The sequence below is a fragment of the Delphinus delphis genome, chromosome 6 (genome assembly GCF_949987515.2).
Source record: "Delphinus delphis chromosome 6, mDelDel1.2, whole genome shotgun sequence".
Classification (NCBI taxonomy): domain Eukaryota; kingdom Metazoa; phylum Chordata; class Mammalia; order Artiodactyla; family Delphinidae; genus Delphinus; species Delphinus delphis.
In genome coordinates, this window is record NC_082688.1 from 59,806,504 (window position 1) to 59,831,606 (window position 25,103).

At 34.0% G+C, this 25,103-nt stretch overlaps 1 protein-coding gene across 6 annotated transcripts in view; it reads right to left on the reverse strand.

The window, feature by feature from the left end:
- The window catches only part of PTPRD (protein tyrosine phosphatase receptor type D), a 2,140,681-nt gene that overhangs the window by 1,671,194 nt on the left and 444,384 nt on the right, over window positions 1–25,103 (reverse strand). For all 6 annotated transcript variants that reach the window (XM_060014745.1, XM_060014746.1, XM_060014743.1 and 3 more), the window contains exon 3: window positions 2,427–2,533. The gene's annotated coding sequence lies outside the window, so the exon portion shown is untranslated. The remainder of the gene's footprint in view (window positions 1–2,426; window positions 2,534–25,103) is intronic.

Genomic DNA, 25,103 nt, shown 5'->3' on the forward strand with positions numbered 1-25,103 from the left:
GGAAAGATTCTGCTGCAGGCTGGGCTGGCACCTTGTCAACTACACACTAAAAGCGATGTAGTGATAAAAGACTAAATGAAAGAGAGTAAAGAACAAGTATTGAGGCAACAATCATCACAGAGAATATTTATGTTAGTGGTCAGCAGTTAACACTGGTAACGCTAATTCTTAGGCATTTGTAATTTGTTGTCTTTCTTTAAATAGATCATTGAAGTAAAGAAATATTCTGTACATAAAAGAATGGAAATTCCATGAGACTTTTCAGCAATTATAGGACACTTGCTACAAAATGTTGTCTATGCCCCATTCCATTCTAATGTATCATTGACCAATGTTAAGGTTAAAAGTTTTCCTAGCTTCTCATCATTTTTTTTTTATGTAGACTCAATATGCCCTGAATGATTGTTGGGCAGGCTTTAATAAAAATCTTTTAAGAGTGTGTATACTTACGTATATATTACTCTCTTAAAAACAATTAGTTATTTTAATTTAGCAAACCCTTACCTGTCATATGATGATCACTATGTTAAACGTGGGAATGAGAAGAGTCAAATGTATTGAGATGGAAACAAATCCTTTTTATAGCTTGATGTGGAACTGCTCTTAAGAAGATTGTTACCTGTGTTGAAAAAATTTTGCTAAGTCTACTTGAAGTAGAAGTTAAGACCTCAGCTGATCCATAACACGAATGGCTCAACTATCCTCAAAATAAGTGGAGTGATGTGTTGGTTGATCTAGAGAGAAAATGTGTCTGTGGCGGGGTGGGGGTACCTGAGTAAGAGAAAGAGGACTTGGAACCCCAAACTGTAGCAGGAGGTTTGTAGAAAGTCATGCTTCTTCCTCTTTAGTTTTGAGAGAAGGTGAATGTATTGAGTGTATTCTGTACATGTGAGCCAGGTCCCTTGGGGCCAGAGATCAGACTGTGGTCGGCATCTGCTAAGATGGCCCCCAGTGATTCCTTCCTCCTGCTGTTCATGCCCTGGTGTTTATGCCCTCCTGGTTTCTGTCATTGGCATTTTCTCTCTCTATTAAGAATTGCTCTAGAGGAGGCCAGCTGCCATGGTCTGGGGACACCCTGGCAGCCCAGGAAGAAGTCCATGTGGCAAAGAATTTGATGTCTCTAGCACATGGCTATTGGAGGCTTTCATTGCAGCTGTCTACCAAGGGTTGGTCAAGTTGATAAACTGGAACATGGAAGGTACAGGACAGTTTGGATGGGAGAGGGTGGAATCACCAGAGGGACTGCGGTGAACGTCCAGATGACATAGAGAACTGAAAAATCTCCCACAAGTATAAGAAAGACTAAGGAGATGTAAAGAAAGAAAGTTATTGGGGAATTACAGAAAATGCAGCGAACATGGAGTCTGACTCTCACACCTGAAAAACCGAAGTTGTGTACAATATTTAACTCTGAGGGTCAGAGTATCCCTAACTCACATATGGTTTCAGAAACTTCAAGGCAGGCACATAAATGACTACAGCACAAGAATGAAATATTAAAGAGTACTCATGCACATTATATATCAATATATAAATATGTAAGTGCATAAATAGTATAGATCACTTAAAATAACATAAACTAATAAAGTATAATACAGCATAAGTAATATGAAATATTATATGGAAATAACTATCATACACCTAACATAACAAAAATAAATGATATGTAAGTAGAAATACAAGTAATACATTCACCACAATAAACAGTAACAAAGTTAACTAATATATACCTATTCTTATATATTTATACAGAGAACACAAATTTTCAGAAATATATCTGATACATGCTAAACTAATCTTAAGTTGAAAAATGAGTAATATGGAAAGATTAGCATTTGCATAATCACTGTATTCAGTTCTTGTAATGTTACCATTATTGCTAGTAAAGGATGTCAAATTTAATTACATTTTCCTATACATTCCAGGAAAGTATAAAAGAGGGGTGTTGCTATATTTTATATATATATATACACATACATATATATATATTTTTTCACTTAGGTAATGTTTTGTCTAAACTTGTATATAGTGTAGCAATACCTAAAAGTGTTACACTGTTGAATTCTAAGGTTGTTTAAGACATTGGGACATTTTTTTATTCTATGTCCTCCCTGTATAATTAACCCACATTCTTTAAAAAGTGTTCCAATATTTTCACAAATTCTCTTTTTAACCAACCTGATTTAAGAATCTCTTTGCAATATTTAACCCAGTTAGGTCAGTGTGGTCATTTTAAACTATGTTCAAACTTTCCTTGATACTCCTCCCTTCAAAAAGAGAAGACTGATCCCCGATTTTACTATCCAGAAATGTAGGCTGGAGTCAGTCTCTAAATCTAATGAATAGAATGTGGCAGAAGTGTTACTATATGAATTTTGAAAATAAGCATATACACACACATAGAGTATCTCTTTTGGACCACTTACCCTGAGGGAAGACAACAGCCAGATCATGAGCACAGGAATACGTGTGAGGAGAGACACCGGGGAGGAACTGAGGCCTTCCCCCAACAACTAGCACCAACTTCCCAGCCCTGTGAATGAGACACCTTGAAATTAAAACTCTGCACCTTCTGAAAAGCCTGCAGGATGACAACTGACTGCAAACTCTTGAGAGACTCTGAGGCAGAACCACTCACTTAAGCCATGCCTTAATCTTGACCCACAGAATCTCTGAGGATAATAATTATTGTTGTGTTAAGCCACTGTGTTTTGGGGCTTTGTAATACAGCAATTAATCTAATACAATCACCTCATTATTTTATATTCCATCTTCAATAAAGATGTATTAGGAAAAAGAGATCACCTTTTATGTAGGACAAAAACTGCAATTTAAAATGCACACAATCAGTATTACTGCATTAGTCTTGTTTTTAATAGTGCACATGTTAATTTCTGAATCTGTGAATAGATGTGCCATTATTATGAGCTTCCATTGGTGACTGTTACATGTCTGTGTTTAAACTTAATTCCAGATTAAGAAAGCACATTTGTAAATCCAGTTACTTAGCTGAAATCTCACAGAAGAAGATTTGTAAGTGGAATATGACATTTTATTCTTGCTCAAAATACTTACTTATATACTTTGAATGAAATCATTACAGTTATAAAATTGTGTCTTATTTTTGTGGTACATTCTGCCATTTTCCAAAATAATAAAAAACTACTGCCAGCTTACTTAGAAATAGGAAACTAAGTTTTATGTGAGAATTATTTCATTAAATTCATACTGTAAGTTAATTAATTGACATAGTGGAGTAACAAAATTCATTTTTTAATTTAAAAAGTGAGCATTTATTGTTTGGTATGAGGTAAGCACTTGCTTTAAATGTCTTTTATGTATATGTTAATTATTGCTGCTGTTCTACCAATTAGGAAAACAAAGCAAAGACAAGTCAAATCACTTTGAAAGGGTCACATATTTAGTAAGTGGTAAACTGGGCTTGAACTCAGGCCTTCTAATGTGTACATTCTTAAGCATACTGATGTCCCAATCTGGAATCCAGTTTTCCCACTAACACATAACAAAAGATCTGCAACAAAAGCTCATAAAAATGACACATACATCTACAGGTTCAAAATTAACATATGCCTTATTAAAGGCAAGACTAATCTAGCCATATTGATTGTGCACATCCTAAAATGCTTCTGCCTTTAAATACAAATTAGTATATGATCAAATTGCAGTGTAATTTTTAACAGTTTTAAAATCTCCTCAAGACAACATACCTAACTCTATCAGAATAGATACATTAAAAAAAAAAAAAAAAATCAAACCAACATGCATTCCCTACAAGCTACTTGGAACTCCAAGGGAAAAAAGCAACAAGGTCACAAAACAGGTCATCTTAATGGTGTACAATCTGGGGTTGCATTTATCTTAAACAAAGGATAATGGTAACCTCCAAAATGTAAGGAAGAAAATAGTAAAAAATTTCTAAGCAAAGACAAAGAATTGGTGACACTAAGGTATACTTAGGGGCTGATCAAATTTGAGCTGCTTTCATTCCTGCTTTTTCTATTTCAGGACTCAAGAACTTGCTGCATTCTCCCCACTATTAGGAAGGATGAATATAAAAGGCAACCTACATTGTCTAAAAATAGACCTCAGTCCACTTTGACAAAGCACTCCATCCAGCAGCACTCTGCTGCCACGCTTTCACTAAACCAATGGAGATGTCAGCTTCATCTATTTCGTTTCTACTGGAGAGCACAGGAAATCTTCGATATTTTGACCTGTCTCCACTGGAGAGGAAGAATTTGATTTGTAAAAAGACATGGGCCTAATTTTGCTAGATTTAATGAATCAGTTAAGGAAGTCTCTATATGGCTGCAGGAGCAGTCTGTCAGCAACCCCATGACAAATCTCTTTCTCTAACAGATTACAGTATGCTCACAAAAAATTCACTTCAGGGTGAAATTTGGCATGTGGTTATACATTTCTGGGATAATCATAATTTTTTCCCTTTCGTTAGCAAGAAAAAAAAATCAGTGTCTTAACCTATAGCACTTTGTTACAACTAAAATAACAAGAAAAATACATAATAAGACTAGTTAGTCCATCTCTGATAAAAACAGAAAAGTAGAAATACCCTCCTTGATCAAAAGAGAGTAGAAAAATAGACACATATTTTAATAATATTTATTTTCTACCCTACATACATTTTATCTTCCAAAAAAAAAATGTCTACAGATCTTACCCTATCACAAGAAACATTAAAGGGCTTAAGTCATATTTTGAAAACTGTTATATTAAGACACTGTCAGTGATTAACATTTTCACTTCCAGAGGAATTCATTTAGGACCACTTCGATTTCTTGATGAAAGCTCATTAAAGTAAAAGAGTATATCCATATTTATAATAAAATATGTTTTGCTTTTTTTCTGTTATACTTAAAATATGATCATGGTAGGAGAATCTGTAAAGTGGATATAAACTTAATGATCAAATAAAAATTATTCAACATCCCACCAGATATAATTATTATAATATTTTTGTTATATCCCCCAATACAATTTTATTTAGCAAATAAAATACACAGAGATGATACTTTTGGTATATGCATTCTATTCCATTTCATTCTCTCCTTATACCATGTTTTCTTAGATTCCTCTCAGTCCAAAGCTGAAAGTTAATTAATGAATTCATCCATATATACACTTATACAGCAATCTATACACACACGCAGACATACAGTCACCCACCCACCCTTCTAGCCACCTATCCATACATACATACATAACCTCAAAAAATAGTTTAATGATACTGTCTATTGCAAAAAATCACTCTTCTACGTAATTGTTTGCTAAAACCAAAAAAAATATCTGTCTTATTTTAACCTATAACTTGTGGGGGAGAGAAACAACTAATAAATAGAGAAATATATGAAATGACTTCAGACAATGATATTTACTCTGATACTGGCCATTCCTGGAAGAGGTTGGCATTAGGACCTCAGAGAAGGATAAGTCAAGTCTTTCCCAGAAGTTAATGATCACAGATAAATTTTGTACCTCTAGAAAATAAGTAGTCTATGGTCTAGAAAATGAGTGTGCGAATGGACACAGAACTTCAACTCTTTGATCTGATTAGGCAGCTCTCAGATTTCATATTTCAATTAAAAAATGGCATCACTGTATTCTGTGTATCACATCACAGAAAGATTGGGAAAAAAAAGAATAGCATAGGATATTGATTAAATGGAGAGATCAAAATACTGTTGTTAATAATAATCACAATAAATAGGCATTATTTAATGAGCTTATTATTTATCAAATATTGTGTTGTAAAATATGCATTAGTCTAGTGGTCTCAACCTTGCCTGCACTCTAGGATCACCAGAGGAGCTTTTAATACCTCTGATGCCCAGGCCACACCCAGGTCAATTTAATCACAACCTCTAGGGTAGGAACCAGTCCTCAGTAGTATATTTTAAATCTCCTCAGGTATTTACAATGTGCAGCCAGGTTTGAGCACCACTACATTAGATACAATAAAATACACATTCTTGGCCTTCCCTGGTGGCACAGTGGTTGAGAGTCCGCCTGCCGATGCAGGGGACACGAGTTCATGCCCCAGTCTGGGAAGATCCCACATGCCGCGGAGTGGCTGGGCCTGTGAGCCATGGCCGCTGAGCCTGAGCGACCGGAGCCTGTGCTCCGCAACGCGAGAGGCCACAACAGTGAGAGGCCCATGTACCGCAAACAAAACAAAACAAAACAAAAACGCATTCTTTATTGAATATACCCTTGTGAAAATCAGGACTACATTTAGTTTTTCAATAAACCACTAAGGCTCGTTTAGTTTTCCAATAAACCACTAAGGCTGAATAGTAACAGAGATAGTGTGGTATGTGAGGACAGATGTATGGTTTCACAATAAATTAATGGGATTTCAGTGTGCTTCCCACAGCTGGCTCAGTAAAATATTTCATTCATAGTAGAAGGAAATGAGAATATGTGAATCACATTCAAACGAATCAGAGCTATCCCTACCTATGACTATGTAGCAAGTGCAAGTAAGGAGCAATATCTGTATTATTATTTAGAGACACCAAAGGGAAATTAGATATTACTGCCATGAAGCTATCTATCCTAGGATATTCACATTGCAACACAAATTTCACATGTCATTTTTTCCTCCTTATAGCATTTAGAAATAGAGAAATTCAAGATGATAAGATGCTATACATAGAAAATCCTAAAGACACTACCAGAAAGCTACTAGAGCTCATCAATGAATTCAATAAGGTTACTGGATATAAAATTAATGTTCAGAAATCTGTTGCATTTCTATACACTAACAATGAACTATCAGAAAGAGAAATTAAGGAAACAATCTCAATTATCATTCCATCATAAAGAATAAAATACCTAGGAATAAAACCTACCTAAGGAGGCAAAAGACCTGTATTTTGAAAACTATAAGATGCTGATGAAATAAACTGAAGACAACACAAAGAGATGGAAAGATATACCTTACTCTTGGATTGGAAGAACCAATATTGTTAAAATGACCATACTACCCAATGCAATCTACAGATTCAATGCAATCCCTATCAAATTACCAATGGCATTTTTTCACAGAACTAGAACAATTTTAAAACACAAAAGATCCCAAATACTCAAAGCAATCTTGAGAAGAAAAAAAGGAGCTGGATGAATCAGGCTCCCTGACTTCAGACTATATTACAAAGCTATAGTCATCAAAACAGTATGGCACAAAAACTGCTATACAGATCAATGGAACAGGATAGAAAGCCCAGAAATCAACCCACAAGTTTATGGTCAATTAATCTATGACAAAGGAGGCAATAATATATTATGGAGAAAAGACAGTCTCTTCAAAAAGTAGTTCTGGGAAAACTAGACAGCTACACGTAAAGGAATGAAATTAGAACATTCTCCCACACCATATACAAAAATAAACTCAAAATGGATTAAAGACCTAAATGTAAGACACTATCAAACTCCTAGAGGAAAACATAGGCAGAACACTCTTTGACATAAATCACAGCAATAATTTTTGGGGTCTGTCTCCTAGAGTAATAGAAATAAAACCAAAAATAAACAAACAGGACTGAATTAAAATTAAAACCTTTGCACAGCAAAGGAAACCATAAACAAAATGAAAAGACAACCTATGGTCTGGGAGAAAATAATGGCAAACGATGCTACTGGCAAGGGATTAGTTTCCAAAATATACAAACAGTTCATGCAGCTTAATGTCAAAAAACAGACAAACAAAGAACCCAATCAAAAAATGGACAGAAGACTTCAATAGACACTTCTCCAAAGAAGACATACAGATGGCCAATAGGCACATGAAAAGATGCCCAATGTCGCAAATTTTTAGGGAAATGAAAATCAAAACTACAATAAGATATCACCTCACACCAGTCACAATGGCCATCATTAAAAAACCTACAAATAATAAACAGTGGAGAGGGTGTGGTGAAAAGGGAACCCTCCTACACTGTTGGTGGGAATGTAAATTGGTACAGCCACTGTGGAGAACAGTATGGAGGTTCCTTAAAAAAATTAAAAACAGAGTTACCATATGATCCAGCAATCCCACTCCTGGGCATAGATCTGAAGAAAACTCTAATTCAAAAAGATACATGGACCCCAATATTCATAGCAGCACTATTTACAATAGCCAAGACATGGAAACAACCTAAATGTCCATTGACGGATGAATGGATAAAGATGTGGTATATGTATACAATGGAATACTACTCAGTCATACAAAAGAATGAAATAGTGTCATTTGCAGCAACATGGATGGACCTAGAGATTATTATACTAAGTAAAGTAAGCTAGAGAAAGACAAATATCATACGATATCACTTATAGGTGGAATCTTAAAAAAAATGATACAAATGAACTTATTTACAAAACAGAAATAGACTCACAGACATAGAAAACAAACTTACAGTTACCAAAGGGGATAGTGGGATTAGGGGAAGTTAGATAAATTAGGAGTTTGAGATTAATATACATACTACTATGTATAAATAGATAACCAACAAAGACCTACTGTATAGCACAGTGAACTATACACAATATCTTATAATAACCTATAATGAAAATTAATCCAAAAAAAGATTATTTTCAGATAATTACTTTGCTGTACACTTGAAACTAATACAATGTTGTAAATTTACTATACTTCAATTAAAAAAAAAAAAGAGAAATTCACAAATTTGTGCTCAAAGACATTCTCAAAAATTATTTGTAATACTAAGGAACTGAAAACCAACATAAATGTTTACCCATAGAAAATGGTTAAATAAATCTTGATAAATCAACATAATGGAATATAAGGTATTCATTAGAAAACACGATTTGGGTTCCCTCTGAACATTGACTGTGGGTGGTCGGATAATTTGTTTAAAAGAAAAGTCAGTCAACATATTCATAAAGTCTAATAAAAATTTTATTGGACTACATTATTGGCCTACATTTTCTTCCAAGTTTTAAGTTTGCTTTTTTTTCTATGTGTTTTAACTAGCCAACAACAAAATAAATGATATACATATATGGTATATACATATGTATCATTAAATATAATGATCAAAGAAATTACAGCTCTTTCTCAGTTTCCAATGGGGTTATATCCTGATAAATCCATTGTAAATTGAAAATGTCATTAAGGCGAAAATGCATTTAAATATATGTAACCTACCAAACATCATAGCTTAGCCTAGCCTACCTTAAATGTAGTCAAAGAACCCTTATATTAGCCTACAGCAGGGTAAAGTCATCTAACACAAAGCTTATTTTACAATGAAGTATTGAATTTGTGTAATGTATTGAATACTGTACTGAAAGTAAAAAACACAATGGTTGTAGTGGCACAGAATGGTGTAAGTCTACAGTTTGTTTCCACTTGTGATCAAGGGGTTAACTGGGAGCTGCAGCTCCCTGCCACTGCCCAGCATCATGAGAGAGCATCTCCCACATATCTCTAGTCTGAGAAAAGATCAAAATCAAAATATGAAGTACAGTTTCTACTGAATGTGTATCACTTTTGCACCATAATAAATTCAAAAAATTATAAGTCAGACCATCGTAACCTGTTGACTGTCTGTACTTAAAACAATATTTTTTAAAATTTGCTTCTGAACACAGAAGTGATCAGTTTAAAAGCTTAATTTGATGTCACTCACTCTTCAATACTATGTGGGCTGTGGCTGTAAACTTATCCAATTAATCAAACTTGGCTGTGCAAATGTAATATTTGTGTATATGTGTATAATTTATGAACCTTTTTGGTAACTTTTCTTTATTTCTTATTGAAATTAAGGTTTAATTTAAATAAAGTTCACCATTTCTAATGTAAAATATTGACAGTTTTGATAAATTCATATAGCTGTGGAACTACCACCACCATCAAGATATAAACTGCACCAACACCCCCAAAATTTACCTCTGAAGTTGTTTGTAGTCAACTCCTCTCCTCATCCCTAGGCCCAGGTAACCACTAGTCCATTTTCTGTCACTATGGTTTTACCTCTTCCAGAGTCTTACAATATACAGCCTTCTTTCACTTAACACAATGCATTTGAAATCCACCTCTGCTGTTGTGTCTATCAGTACCTTGTAGTATTCTGTTCTATGGATATATCACAGTTTACTTATCCAGATACCAGCAAAAGGATGTTTGGGTTGTTTCCAATTTGGGGCATTTATGACTAAAGCTGCTATAAAATTTGCATATATGTTTTTGTGAATATATTTTTATTTCCCTCAGAAAAACACCTAGGACTGGGATTCTTGTATGGTATGGTAAGATTATGTTCAACTTAGAAAGGAACTCCCCAACTACTCCCCAAAGTGGCTATAAATTTTTGCATTTCCACTAGCAGAGCATGAGAATTCCTACTGGCAGCATTTGATGATAACCTTCTTTTTTGTTTTAATATAGTCATTCTTCTAATTCTGTGTAGCTATCTCATTGAGGTTTTACTTTGCATTTGCCTAATGATCTGGTGCATCATTTTTTAAAATGAGTTTATATGTCATTTGTATAACTTTATTGCCTGTTCAAACATTTTGCCCATGTTTAATTGGATCATTTTTTCTTATTAAGTTTTGAGAGTTTTTCCATATATATTGTTTACAAGCCATTTAACATATATGTAATTTCCAAATATATTTTAGTTTTGTCCTTGCATTCTCTTAACAGTGTTTTTCAAATAGCAAAAGTTCTTTATTTTGATGAAGTCCAATTTATTTATTTTTCTTTACTGGGCCATTCTTTTGGTGTACTACTTAAGAAATATTCACTTAACCCAAGGACACTAAGACCTTCCCCTATATTTTCTTCCAGAAGTTTAATAAAAATTGAGGCTTTCCATTTAGGTATATGATCCATGTTATTTTTTTTTCTTTTTATCTGTTATGAGATATAAATTGGGGGGGGGGGCTTTTGACATATAGATATTCAAGAGTTTGGTACCATTTCTTGAAAAAAATTCTTTATGGGAGTTTTGTCACCTTTGTCAAAATTAAATGACCATATGCCTGTGGGTCTATTTCTGGATGGCCCATTCTGTTCAGTTGTCCTATATGTCTATATCTTTTTGTTAATACCACACTGACTTGATTTGTGCTGCATCATACTAAGTCTTGAAATCAGGTAGTGTAATTCCTCAAATTATTCTTTCTTTTCCCCAAAATTGTTAAGGCTATTTTAATATATTTGAGTTTCCATATGAATTTTAGAATTCATTTGTTGATTTTAAAAAAAACTGCTAGAATTATCATCAGAATTGCATTGAATTTATAGATCAATTTAGGGAGAAGTGACATCTCAATTATATTGGTTATTTCAATCCCTGAACATAGTATGTTTCTCCATTTATTTAGATGTATTTTGATTTCAAGATAAAATTTTAGCATCTTGATCTTGGACATAATTTATTAAGTTTATACCCAAGGATTACATGTATTTCTAATGTGTTTTAATCACTAATGTAATTGACAGTTTTAAAATTTTATTTTCAGTGGTTAATTGCTAGTATGTAAAGATATAATTAATTTTCGTATACTGACCTTGTATCCTGTGACATTGCTAAACTTACCTATTAGACCTAATAGCTTTTTTTGGTATTTTTTCAGGGGAGGGCATTTTCTAAGTAGAACATTATGTAACCTGCAAATAAAAAGTCTTATTTCTCCTTTTCCAATTTGTTTTCTTTCTATTTATTTATCTTCTTGCCTTATTGCACTGGGTAGGATCTCATTTTCAGCTATGAATAAGAATGGTAAGAAAAGACATCTTTGCTTTAATTTGAATCTTAGGTTGAAAGTATACAGTCTTTCAGCTTTAAGTGTGATGGCAGTAAGTTTTTATAGATGACTTTTATCAGTTTCAGGAAGTTCTCTTCTCCTAATGCGCTGAGAGTTTTTATCAGGACTAGATATTGAATTTTGTCAAAAAAATTTCTGCATCTTCTGAGATGATTATACATATTTTATTTCAGTTTTTTGATATGATAAGTTAGAATGATTGACGTTAATATTTAAAGTCTTGCATTAATGAGATAAACCTCACTTGGTTATAAAGTACTGCCATTTTTATACACTGTTGGGCTTGGTTTGCTAAAATTTTGTTAAGAACTTTTGCATTTATATTCACTAGGAATATTGTAAAGAATATTAGTAAAGACTTGGTATTATTTCTTCCTTTAAATGTTTGATATAATTAATCAGTGAAGCCATTTCGGTCTGAGGTTTTCTTTACCAGAGCTGGCACTATTCCGGTTATCAATTTTTTCTTTAGTGAGCTTTAGGTAGCTTTTACCTTTCAAGGAATTTGCACAGTTCAAATAAGCTATGGAATTTAAAGCCTAACATTATTCATAATACCATTTAATATCCTTTTAATGTCTGTAGGATCTGTAGTGGTGTCCTTTATTCCTGATATTGGTAATTTGTGTCTTCTGTTAATTTTTCCTGATCATTCTGGCTAGAAATTAGGCATTTTACTGATATTCTCCTTGCTCTGCTTTATTTATTTATTTATTTTTTTGCGGTACGCTGGCCTCTCACTGTTGTGGCCTCTCCTGTTGCGGAGCACAGGCTCCGGACGCTCCTTGCTCTGCTTTTTATTCATCCAGTTACTCTTCCAACTATTCATTAAGCCATTCAAAAAGCTTGTATTCAGTATCTCCTATGTGTCAAACATTTTGATAGATACTCTTGATACAACACAAAAAAAGACATAATTTATGGGCTAGGAATAAAAAATCCAGTGAGGAAGAAGAAAAGTGTACATATGATTGAGTTATTCACAAAGTGCTATCTCTTTTGTCCAATGTTCATTTTAAACAAGGATTTAGATTGGATTTAGATGAGATCATTATTAGGCACCCCCAAGGAATAAAGAGGGAAAGGAGGAAGACAAGAGTTATCAGCATATATTGCAAAGCTTTTTCTAACAAGATGGGTTAGGACGATCCATTGAATTCCTAGAACTGCTACTGACTTCATGGCTACCCACTGTCCTTTTCTTATTAGAAACATAAAATCTTTATATATTTAATAAAGGCAATGTTAAATTCATGGGGTTTCTTTGCCCACATATAAAATCTGAAAATGCAGTCTATTTTTATATAGTCCATTCTCTCTGCATTTATGAAATTATTAACTGCAATAATAAAAATAAAGTGATATGTGCTCTATTCTAAGAACAATTCATTTAATTAAAATCTCAATTCAACATATCATAATTCAACTCACAAACCTGGGCAGTGAAATGATTTTGATATTGCTGAATAACTTTACTAATCAAACTGTACAGTAATCCAAAATGTAATGTAAAGACTTACAATAAAAATCCATATTTATAAGGAAGTTGATTTTTAAAATTTGCATAAATTGTTTAATAAGAATTCACTATTACCTGTCTACTTATGCAAATATGCATGAATCAGGTAACTGATTTCTCTTGGTTAACCAATCCAGGGGTAAGTCATTGGAAAACAAACAAACAGACAAAACATTCTATTTCACTGCTTATTAATTTCCCTTCCTGCTGCTAAAAAATTGTGCATGTTTCAGCAGTCTCCATATGCGCCTCATAAATCTTCAATCTTTATGCTGATTGATATGACTAAAGAGACCATTCCACTGCTAGGTTATGAGATCAGTTTGCTTATATTCTAAGAACTATCATTACCACTTCAAATTCCAATATGTTAGCTCTCTTGATCCCATTTTCTCTGTCTGCTGGAAACCCTATTTTGAGTCTTTTTCTTTCCATATCTCTCACTCTTAATTGCACTGTCCTTTGAACTTTTTTTTTTTTTTTTTTTTTTTTGCTGTACGCGGGCCTCTCACTGTTGTGGCCTCTCCCATTGTGGAGCACAGGCTCCGTACGCGCAGGCTCAGCGGCCATGGCTCACGGGCCCAGCCGCTCTGCGGCATGTGGTATCTTCCCGGACCGGGGCATGAACCCGTGTCCCCTGCATCAGCAGGCGGACTCTCAACCACTGCGCCACCAGGGAAGCCCTGTCCTTTGAACTTTTCCCCATCTATTTTGAAGAAGATATCATTCTACTCATCTGCTCTTTTCACCTCCTATTCAGTCTTACTCCTTTATTTTTAACTTCCAGAAATAGCTCTTTCCCTATTGAACTGCTTTCAGCAATTTCTGTGGGCAGTTTCTATCCTCTCTATTTATAATAATAATGAGGACAACCAAATAAAAATAATAATGAAAAAGAAGGAAGATGAGAATGGGGAAGAGGAGAAGAAAAGAAATAAGTCAAACTATTTGAAAACATAATATAATCAGCTACCTACCTATAATTTTTATGAAATAGGTACTGATCTGAGTTTAAAATAGATATTGATGTTCAGAAGATAAAATTGCTTCCCCAAGATTACTTAATTCATGTTCATCATTTAAAACTAGGTCTAACTGCTAATAGCTACAACTTACTGAGTACTTCCTATATATTAGACCAAATATGTGCATTATCTCATTGAATAAAATAACCCCTGAAGAAAGTACTATAATAATAATCATATCACTAACTACTGAAGCTTCATAGGTAGACGAAATGGTTTGCTCAAGGTCACATATTGAGTGAGAATGTTGTTATTCAAACCCAAGTAGTCTGGCACTGGAACCGGGGACATTAATCTCCCCTTAATACTGAATGTTTTTACTTTATTAAGCTATGCTACATATAAAAAATTTGGTTGTTTGTTATTTTTGTATTTTTCTTTTCTTAATTAGCCATTACTTCAGGAAGTAATATAAGTACAATATATTACTCAATGTTAAAAACTAGGTTGGGGCTTCCCTGGTAGCACAGTGGTTGAGAGTCCGCCTGCCAATGCAGGGTACACGGGTTCGTGCCCTGGTCCGGGGAGATCCCATATGCCGCAGAGCGGCTGGGCCCGTAAGCCATGGCCGCTGAGCCTGTGCGTCCGGATCCTGTGCTCCGCAACAGGAGAGGCCACAACAGTGAGAGGCCCGCGTACCACAAAAAAAAACAAAAAACCTAGGTTGATTCCAAAGTGAATATATAGTACAAATATATATCAATATTTATCTATCTAGACGAGAGAAAATATGAAAGAATAAAGGAATAAAATTTAAATTTTTATTATTTTTATTGTTTTAAAAAATCATCCTTATTTTACTGAATGCATTTTTAAATTCCAACTTTTCTAATTCAAAAAATGATTTAAATTTTATTCCTCTCAAATTGACCCACCAAATATGTAAACTTCTCATCTGGGCCAGTTTTCACCACCATTGCTATACTCTTCCTAGACCATAAATCCATCCCTCATTTTAACTTGATTTTAAATACAATCTTCAAACATGTATATTACATATTACTTAGAAAACATTATGTCATCCTTTGAGATAACTGTAAAACAGAGACAACCTTTAACTATGATACAACTTAAAATATTTGCATTCAAACATATTATGTGAATACATTCACTTTTATAAAGTGAGTTTCTAAACTGACTGGAATAAATATGGTTCAATCATTACAATTCCATTAAAATTGCTGTTTTTTTATACCCTGAAACATATTTTTCATTTCATATTCCATTTCTAAATTCAAGGTATATAGTTTATTTTTCATTTACAGAGTAAAAGACAAGATTGAAAGTCAACTCAGTATACTTCAAATGGTGGGCAAGTTAGACAAACAATTTTTCTTGAGCTAACGAAGGTCAACATCTCAAACACAACATATTCTTGAAGAATATTCTTCAAAGTAATCCTTTTCAAAAGTACATCTAAAATCAAGAATGTCTGCAGAGTGTTATTTTGAAGTAAGCTAATGCCAAAATATTCCAGTCATCAGCACACTCAATCATAAGACAGAGAAAATCTATTGACATTCTTCTTCAAAGGGTTACTGAGAGTATTATCATAGTTGTAACTGAAACAGTCCTTTTTAATTTCATTTTTTGCAGATTATTTTCATAATATTAGCCTTCAGTAAATACATATTGCAACTCATATGGCAATTAACTATTTTTAACACAAAAGGACACAAAATTTTAAAAGATGGGTTGGCCTGAAACACAGAATGGAACAACACTATCATTATCCTTTCAAGTGGGAAATACAGTTTAAAAGCAATAATCAAATGATATCTAGACTTCAGTGCATACAAATGACCAGACTATCATTTAAGAACCTTAAGGGGCTATAAAATACAGAACAGAGGACAGCTATAATCACATTCCTTCATTTTCATTTCTACAAAATCTACAAATCTACTTTAGCACTTAAGTTAAATGGCTTCAAGAGGCCCATGAGATTGAACACCTTAAGTATGAAAATGACTGCCATTTAGTGGACCAATCAATTAGCTTGACCATATACTTTTATGGTTCTTCACCTGAACTTATTTACTGCTTCTAGCCAAGTGTTTTCCAAATCGGTTGTTTTGTGTCCCATCATACTAGGTTTGTCATCAATGCATTATATTTAATGTGCTTCCACTGAGATTGTTCAAGCCTACCTGAAAAACCTCATTTTACAAAGAACTATTATGGAATGTCTATTTGAGTATGTTCTAGGACCACCATATACATCTGAATTCATATTACTGTTTTGATGTTCTTCATGTGGCTTGTATAAAATACAAAGGAAAACAATATGTGTGATTTGTGTTGTCCTAATAAATCTAGAAGTAATTGTACAGTTAGCTGGATGGGTCACAGATAAAGGAATCATAGAATCAGATTTACTTGAAAGATGATATTCAAATAGAAGTACTCAAAATAATATGTAATATATTATTACATATATTATGTATACACACATACACACACACACACACACACACGCACATACTCATCTTCAGACCATTCCTGACGATTTAAAGGTTTTAGGAATGTAAAGGGTAACAGAAAACCTGGTAAAGTACACTGAGCTTGGAAGGGACCATGGGATTAGGTTGAATAAGAAAGAATACATACTTATTAACATGCATCTGAATTATGAATTTACACTACTGGATCTACAATTTAAGCTGAATTGGTTAAAACTGACAAAGGATAAGAAAAGAAGGAATAAAATCCTCTCATCTTTGAAGGTCTGAATAACATGTACAGCTAGAAGCCATGGCAAATATCACAGTGCTAAAAGGATTCTCAGGGTCTGGTACCTACAGAAATAGAAACTCAGTTTGGGAATCTCAATGGAAGAGCCCACAGTCCTGACCTGGAGGCTTTAGTTACACAGCTCAAAAGATTACCACACTGTGACTGGGCTATTATGTCTTGTATTTGCTTGAGAGTAATATTGAGTTAATCCTTTCACATTTAAGATTCTACTTTTATTTGCCAAGAGTCATCTTCAAGAGTTTTAAATCAATTTTTGTCTTCAATGAGGGCCTGACATCATGCATTTTAGTAATTATAAAAACCATAACTTAAAAATCACTAAAACATAATAACTTGTAAGATTTCTATGTTAAAATAGAATTAAATATGGGAAAATAATTAATAAACTGTCAAATATAGAAAACACGTTGCCCTGTGTGGAAAGTAAATAAGTGGCTTTGTTTTATAATGATCTCCTATTTTTAAACATAGAAGTGTGGCTAGTAAAATGTTTTGTTTAGTTGCCAAACAGTAAAAAATTGAAGTCTTAAAAGATTCAGTGTTTTCAAATTAATAATATATTACTGCCAAATTTAGTGTCACAATAATAAAGCCTTAGTATAATGAATAGTAAATAAATATAATTTTAAAAATAGAAGATAAATTCAAATGTTTGTAACAGATACAGATTTTCTATGAAGTTTGGGACACTTATAGAAATATTTTCTCTAAAGGAGAATTAAAACACCCTAAATAATTACCCCTACCTAAATATAATATCATGCTTACATAGTTGTAGAAAACTGAAACTTTTAAAGAGATGAGTTCTATAAAAAGTGGAGGACATTTAAACATATACATACATATATACAGAAAGAGAGAATATCTGAGTTTTTAATTTTAATTGTTAGAGATATTTAGTAATTAAGGCACTTAAAAAGCAAAAAAGGAAAACACTTACATAATGAGAAAAAATGTTTGACAGCTTACATCTGTCTTTAACATCATGTCAGTCTGCATATTAATTGAACAAAACATTTGCTCTTTTTGATGCTGACGCTTTTTTGTTTGTTTACTTGAAACAATCATTTTCATAGATACTCTGAAAAAAAGCTTTAGTGCCTTGTTCATTAATAATTTTATTAATTCAACGAGTAATCAGGTGCAATTCATCAACTGCACAACACTTTGTGTTCTATTTTTGCTAAATGCTTTTTCTCTGGAATTTAAATTATAAAGAAAGAGTGGCTGACTAATCTGAATTTCTCAATTTATTCATGTTCAATGAAAAGCTATTCATCAGCGTAAACTCTGCTGTGAGTTCAAATCAAATTCAAGCCACCTGGGAGTAAACAAAATTGCTCTTCTTCCCTAACACTTGGAAGGAGATAAAAATAACACATTTTCAAAAAACTCTGGATACTAATATGTTTAACTGAAATAAAACAGACATGGCAAAGCATCAGGCATTTCCACTATATCAGATGTTTTTTTCCATGCACTACCCACTTCTAAAATAGGCTTTTATTAGTTTTATTTTCATCATATAATGTTGATTTCTTTTACACCTCTCAGGTATAAAAAAATCAGTTATGTTCAGTACCCCAAGATATGCAAAAAATCTACAAGATTATTAACGTACTCGTTTTCTTTTAAAACATTTTACATATAAATGGAATTTGTGATTAAAATATTCACTTTCAGAAGTGTTATTAAGTATTCAAATCTCACAGGCCTATACATCTATAGTTCAGTATCTACCTGTTTGGATTTTATAGATGCTTATTCTTTTAAAATCAGACATTTTTCATAATAAACATATGACTAAAAGTGGTCTATGGAGTAGAATTGAGGTTTATGTGATTTTGAGGGACGATCTCAGAGACAGTTCTTTAGAGACTCTTCTCTACTAATAATGGAACTAAATTTCATCTATTTTTGTGCACCATGCTGATACAAGGTTATAGCTGTAGCTGGAGAGTTTTGGGTCTGTGTATATTTGTGTAAATAAATTATCAGTCAATTAAAAAGCAAAGGAACTATTGAAATGGTAAAGCTCCCATTCCCTTTTATTTATTCTTCTTGATGACTCAGGGATATTTGGATTTAACCTATAAAAATCCACACATCACAGGTGATCCTCAATTCTTAAACTTCCTGAACCTACATCCATTTCATCAACAAAGGAAATAACCAATGGATACATGGGCTAGTGCTGCCCACCAGACAACAGCTATGCATTGGCAGAGTCATTACCTTTAAGCAGAGGTGTCTGAAAATTTTGAATATTTTATGGCAATTATTGTTTATTTCTTCACATAAGACAAAATGTTAATTCAAAATTATGGTTACTAGGGATCAAAAGTAGAGGAATCATAAAAATAAAAGACTTGAAACAAGGATGGAATCTTCTGACATGCTGAAAGCAGCATCTTAACCTCAACGGGACACACAGTTGGATTGTATATTCAATTATGAAGGAAAAGAATATTCAAGGATATATAAAAAATGTGAGAAATATATTGTTGGAGATTTTGTCTATGAGGTGGGACCTAATAAAGATCTTTTATCTGTTTAGCTATTAGGAAATGGAATCTTCTTTGTGAATTTTAACATTTAGGAAAGTATTATTCATACAATATGGGATATGCTATAGTTAGAAGTGAATGCACTGGGTTTTAAAAAGATGGGTTAATGAAATTTTCTACTTAGTTCTTATCATCAGCCTACCTCTAAAACATCATCTTTGCTTCAGGGGAAGATATATAAAGTCCAAGCTTACTTCTCCCAAAGCAGCTGTAAGAGTTGCTGCTGTGTCAGTGATGGAGGAGACCAGGATGCATGGAGCTATAACCCTGTGAGGAGCCTGTAGAAGGTGCATTGTGACTTGAGCATCAATCTGATCTGGATGAGCAGAGCTCCTGGTACTTCAGTGGCCATTAGCCTTGAAAGGGAGGGTGAGGATCTGAAGGAGGAAATTCATTTTGTTTGTCTTTGAAACTATATTTTTAAAAATTGGTACAACACTTTGATGGTCTAAGAAATATTTGTGTTTATACGAGGTGGTCTCCTCTAAAATATTATTACAAAACATATGAAAATAAGCATTGTTTTTGTTAAAATAAACTTAAATCTCACATAATGATGTAATAAAATCTGCATGTAATAAAATCTGCATTTTACAATCATATTTTTATTCAATCACTTAATTTCCATTGAGGTATTTACTGAATCATGAAGTGTATTTACTGAATCATGAGATTTAAAAAATCTTTTATTATTAATTTATTGTTTTTGAAAAATCCAATGGTCATTTTAATAGGCAGTGCTGTTTCAAACGTAATGATCTACACTGTTATCTGCAGCAGAAATGATGTTTGCACAGCTGGTGTACACTTGGAGACAGCCATGCCCTTTATGGTACCTTGTCTCTGCGTGGCTCTTATCCCTAACATTCGCCTTTTAACATCTCTATAGAGATCTAACAGAAAAAATCACAAGAACAGCATCTTTTGTGCTTCTCTTTCTCTGGAAAAACCAAAGCAGCAGTGTATCTTCCCGTATTTAAAAAAGAAAGAAAGAAAAATGTTTTAATCTTTCATTTTCCAATATAAAGTTTTTAGCCAAAAGGGTATTTATTAAAAGAAAATAGATCTGTCACTCACTAATTCAGTGACTAACTACAAAAGTTTAAAACGTACTCTTTATATGAGTATCAGAAAAAAGTAAAACAAACTAGAAATTTCAACTCTCTTTCAGAAAAAAAGAAAGGGAGAAAGAAAGAAAGAAAAAAGAAAGATTCTACTGGCCGAGCAATTAAATCTAAAAAAGTTTCCCTTATCTAGGCTTAAGGGAAGGTAGATATGAAAACACAGTAGACTACCTAAATTTTGTTTTCCTCTAAGGCTTGCTATTTCTAATAGACTGGAAGAAGCCAACCAACCTGTCAGGAGTTTATTGCAGAGGAACAGTGGTGACTTCTGGGAAATAATTCATCAAAAAAATAGTGGAGAGGGGTTTCCCTGGTGGCGCAGTGGTTGAGAATCTGCCTGCCAATGCAGGGCACACGGGTTTGAGCCCTGGTCTGGGAAGATCCCACATGCCACGGAGCAACTGGGCCCATGAGCCACAACTACTGAGCCTGCACGTCTGGAGCCTGTGCTCCGCAACAAGAGAGGCCGAGATAGTGAGAGGCCTGCGCACCACGATGAAGAGTGGCCCCTGCTCGCCGCAACTAGAGAAAGCCCTCGCACAGAAAAGAAGACCCAACACAGCCAAAAATAAATAAATAAATAAATAAATTTATTTTAAAAAAAAGGAAAAAAAGTAGTGGGGAACAGGTCTGGTTCAAATATAGAAATAACCTTCAGAATGCAGGGACAATTCTGAAAATAGTAGTTACCAATAGTTGACCTTTTATATTTCCATTCCAAACAATGCATTCACGTCTGAGTCTTAATAGTGAAAAACCTATGAATACAAATAAAAGTGCAGGGATATTTATTGTAATGGCAGAAGAGTGAGCTGTTGTGACTTCCACAAATAACAATTATAAACCGACTAAAAATTTTTAAAGCAACTCAACTATTTAAAGGTACTGTGAAATGTCCTAAGCAGAGAGAATCCAGAGGAAATTCTAATCTGATTGTGTCTTTCTGGCCTAAGGGCACTGTCCAATCTCCCCGGCTATAGCTGCAGAAGATACCAGAACAAAACTCCACAGCCTGGCTTGCCAGTAAAAATGTGCCACAGATCAGAATTCAAGTTGGAAATCTCCAAAATGTGTTATTTATAATGCTCAGTTTTCAACTAAACTTTAGTAGATATACAAAGAGATAAGAAAGTTTGATCCATATTCAGAATACAGAACAGATATTCCAAGTTGATCTTGATACTGGATTTAGCTGACAAAGTATTCAAAGCAGCTATTATAATAAATACATTCAAATAATAAGGAAAATATGTCAAAGGGTTAGAGAAAAATATGTTTTCCATATTATACTCTTCTACCACGAAACACAAGACAGCTATTCTTCAAATCTGGGCTGAAAACAGAATTCAGTTGGGACTTTGCGGATCGATAGGTTGAAAGAATGACAGGGAAATCTTGGAGGATCCCATGTACCAGTGTATTTATCCTAAGCAGGCAGCAGTGGTCACAGCTTCTAGAAGTAGTGGCAGTGAGAGTTCCCAGAATCTGATCCTCAGCTGCTGTTGGAAGCATCATTGAGCATATGGATAACTAGCTCCCTGGTCAAAGAACTCTTACTTCTCAAAGTGGTCACTGAAAGCAAGTGGTGAAATGCCTTCAAATGAACACATTTTACTGTGAAAACTATTCAGGTACTTTGAAGGGCTCTCACCTACAACAAAGTTACTCTTTGAGAGAAGAACTAAAATCATGTTTTGGAAATCATGGAAATTGTATTTTTCAACAACATAGCTAGAATCACACATTTATTATTCCAAAGACAAACACTGCCACTTTCAACCCCATGTTATCTTTAAGTTTCCTTTTTATGCTTCTTTTCCAATATCAATAGTATATCTATACCCTAATAGAAATTGTGGATGTGAAAATACTCATAACAATAACTTTAAAAAGACTAGGACTGGATACTAATTCAAGGATTCATCCTCACATTGAGTAAAATTCCCATAAAGTTCACTTCTTTGATTTCACTGAGATGCAGTCAATACTTGTGTCCTCTAGTACCATTACATCTCAGTGCCTGCCACACAGTATAGTACTTATGTATTTGTTGAACAGATACAGGGTAAAGTTCCCTAAACTATGTATAAAGCCTTCCACTACAAAAGTGGGTAAGACCTTAGGGAATTTTATCCATACCTAAAGAATGTATTGCCCTGCCTCTTAAACATGCATTTTACCCCTCAAGATATTTTTCCAATCTGGATCCCTAGACAGTGGACAGGGCAGGGGCATTTTTTTACTTAGATGTGACAAGGTACTGTGTTATATTTTTCTTGGGCAATATTACAAGGGACAAATAATATTACTCTGGCCTTGTAAGAATGTGTTTCAAGTTCCAAAGACTGGTCGCTAAATTATTTCAACACCGGAGTGGTAAAAACATTTTTATCTTGGATACCAAATACGTATATGGTGGTCTTATTATGGAGTCAAAGTCCCAAAGATGACATATTGAAAAAAAAATTATTTGGTTCTAGTGGTGGATTTTTCTTTATATGGAGCGGTATTAACTAGCATCTAGCTGCTGGTAGTCTGTCAATATTTAAAATTTAACTTCAAGGACAAGTCACAATCTCTTGTAGTCTAGATGTTCATATATTTACATCACCACCTAGTTTGCAGAGACCTCTAAGGGTAAAATGGTGTTTCAGTCTTCTGAAAGACGGTTAAAATTAAAACATTACTATTGTTATTAATAATACAAACGTATAAAATATATAAATAAATAGTTGAAATCTTACCTATTGGGTTACTTAAAAGTAACCTTGTTACTTGAATCCTTTCTAACACCATCCATAATTCTCAGAGCCACCAAATCATACCCTGGTGGGACTTGCCATTCTAGTTCTGGTCACTTTTTTTTTTTTTTTTTTTGCAGTACTTGGGCCCTCTCCCTGCTGTGGCCTCTCCCGTTGCGGAGTACAGGCTCCGGAGGCGCAGGCTCAGCGGCCATGGCTCACGGGCCCAGCCACTCTGCGGCATGTGGGACCTTCCCGGACCAGAGCACGAACCCGTGTCCCCTGCATCGGCAGGTGGACTCTCACCCACTGCGCCACCGGGGAAGCCCTTCTGGTCACCTCTGATGAGGCTGGTTAGCCTGTTTATAGCCGACTCTCCTTCAGCCTCATTTACTGCTGAACTAAACTGGGGAGATGAGAGCAGAAAGTGGCTATGGCAGATGTTGGAATCTTTTCCAAGAAAGTGCATAATAAAGAGATTCAACTGTATCACAGTTAATTCAAGTAATAGGCCTGCTAGTGAGTGCTGGGTCAAACAGCATTTAATGGTGAATTCTGGGGTATATGTGAGAAGAAATGAAGTACTATTTACACAGGATCAAAGACAACCCTTATCAAGTGGCAAGGAATTACTGTATCTTAGGGAGGAGATACTGGTACATACTTCTAAATAAAGATATAAATTTAAATGAAACAAATTGGGAAAGGGTCAAGTTTCTGGTATCACATAAATATGACTAGAGTCCCTTTTTTTTTCCCTTATAAATGTGAAGTCACTGATCAGTAAGTCTTTATTACCTGCCAAATAATTCACATTATACGATAGAGTAAGGCCATTTTTCTATCTTTATTTCTAATATCCCATTAGAGTATGATTGCAGATGGCAGAGTTTTACATTAACATTTTATTATGATTAGATACATTTGTGTTGGGGAAATTTAATGTGAAGTGTGGGATCTTGCTCTTCAGCATATTCTGGATATATTTTTTTTTACCTTGTTAAGAATAAGACCTTCGAGATTCTTAGAAAAGAAATTAGAAAAAGTTAAAATATTATAAATCACTAAAACTTACAAAACACATGAAAAATATGCAAGAATTTTGTTTTGTTTTGTTTTTAATTAAAGAGCAAGGAACTGAGTTAAGGAAAGTTTAAGTGACTTGCCTAGGGTCATTCACAGCTAGTAAGATACAGGGTCAGACATCCCTGACAGTTTATCACATACAGTTCTTTTATGATCTTATCAAAACTAAAGTCATGCATATTCCAAAAGGATAATGTCTCCAAACTTTCTCACATTCTTAAATTTACAAACGTTTGTCATTTATGGAGGAATGTTCCCCTTTATATTAATATTCCCAAATAAAGATCAGCCTTAAAAATGTTCAATGGCATTTCTTCATGCACAAAAAGATTTTTATCCTTCACAGGAGAATACCTCACACCAAAGGGTAAGTAGAAAACAAGAAAGACTCATAGAGATGCCTGTGCTTGTGGCATGCAAGCTGTCTTTTCTCATCCTTTAGGTAAATTCCTGGCTCGTGCCTAACA